The sequence below is a fragment of the Triticum dicoccoides genome, chromosome 2B, assembly GCF_002162155.2.
Source record: "Triticum dicoccoides isolate Atlit2015 ecotype Zavitan chromosome 2B, WEW_v2.0, whole genome shotgun sequence".
Lineage (NCBI taxonomy): Eukaryota > Viridiplantae > Streptophyta > Magnoliopsida > Poales > Poaceae > Triticum > Triticum dicoccoides.
This window is the reverse complement of record NC_041383.1, coordinates 62,724,800-62,726,672: the sequence shown is the minus strand read 5'-3', so window position 1 is coordinate 62,726,672 and position 1,873 is coordinate 62,724,800.

Below are 1,873 nucleotides of genomic sequence, written 5' to 3'. Positions count from 1 at the left end.
TCGCCACGCCCCGCCGCCCCGTCGCCACGCCCCGCACCGTCGCCGCGCCCTGCCTCGTCGTCGCCGCCCCGTCCCGTCGCCCCGTCGTCGCCTCCCCGTCGTCTCCTCGCCGGTGAGCTTACCCCGGCCGCCATGTCCACACACACACACATACAGTACACACACACACACTACACACACACATTAGTTTGTTTGTTATAAATTTTAGTTATAGAAAATTTTCTGTTTTTTAGTTATAGAAATTTTAGAAAATTTTCTATTATTTAGTTTTAGAAATATTATAAATGTTAGTTATATAGAAATGTTATAATTTTTTTCTGTTTTTTAGTTATAGAAATATTTATAGACATGTTAGCAATTTTTTTGTTTTTTAGTTATATAAATATTAGAAATGTTAGTTATATAATCAGAAATGTAAGAAATTCTAGAATTAGTTTTAGTTAGATGAATTAGATTAATGTTATATAGAATTTTAGTTATCACAATCCAATCATTTAAAAAATCTTACTTTTTTGGGTATATAGTTTTTGTTCTCGACGATATGCCCGGCCCGCATCCTCGCCGTCGACCCATTCGCGATGACGTTTTGCTTCAGAGGACTCATGTTCGGGACTGGGCTCCGCCGGGCTGGCACTAGGAGGTGCTACCTGGAGGGGCGCGCTGCTTGGTGAGGAACTCGGCCTCGGGTCCCGTCGTCGACCCTGATCTCCTTTGGTGGCGTTCGCGTGGGCCACATTCGGTGCAGAGGGAGCCGGCGCCGCCGGAAGTGGTGCGTCGCCGTGTCAGGGAGGACGACGAGCACGTCCATCGCTACATGACTGCTATGGACGTCAGGTTATCCAATACTTGGCAGGTTCTTTAGGCAGATGACCGGAGATATGATCATGTGGTGGTTCCTTCTCTTTGGGTGTCCAACGCCCGCGCCTCAGGAACCGCGAGTGGCATAGATTCTTCTGTAGTACTCGATCTTTATTAGGTACCTAGCCAGTGATGTATTCGATATATAATATTCGAGACAATGTATTCGAGATTATATATATTATTCGAGACGATGATGTATTCGAGATTATATATTAATCGAGACGATGCATATATTATGTACTATATATATGATTCAGTTTTTCCTTATTGATTGCATCCATGAATTGTAATTTGAATACTAAATTGTTTTATATTTCTTCTGTATTAGTTAAGTTAAAGCTATGGCGGACAATACCAGCAGAGAGAGAGAAGAGGAATTTTTCGACATCATACGCAACCCTCATAGGCTAGATGATCTCAATGAAGCAGATGACGACTCCCAATATCTGAACAATACCGGAGAGGGTGATGAAAAGATATTCGATCTCGACGACCGAGCTAATGAAGTCATGAACTATGATTATGATTATGATGACATACACAATGTTTCTGATGACACAGAGAATGCTGATCTTCAAATAACAAAGACTACCGGCGAGGTATATTTATATAAGCAGGCATCATGGTGATCATCACATGTTTTTTTGTTTGAAGATATATTAACAAATCGATCTTTCTTCTTTCACTACTAGGAAAAGGGCTATAGATGATATGGACACTATGGAGCACCAGACATGTGATGCTCCATTAGTATATACTAATGGCGCATCATGTGTTGGTGCGCCATTAGTGTCCAAATACTAATGGCGCACCACATCCACAGTGCGCCATTAGTAGCAATTTTTTTTTCAAAACTAGTAATAGTGCACCAGAGGATAGTGCGCATTACTAGTTAAACTAGTAATGGCGCACCACATCCACAGTGCGCCACTAGTAATTTTTTTTCAATTTTTTTTCAAACTTTTTTTTATTTTTTTCCAAAGTTAGTAATGGCGCACCATGGGTGTGGTGC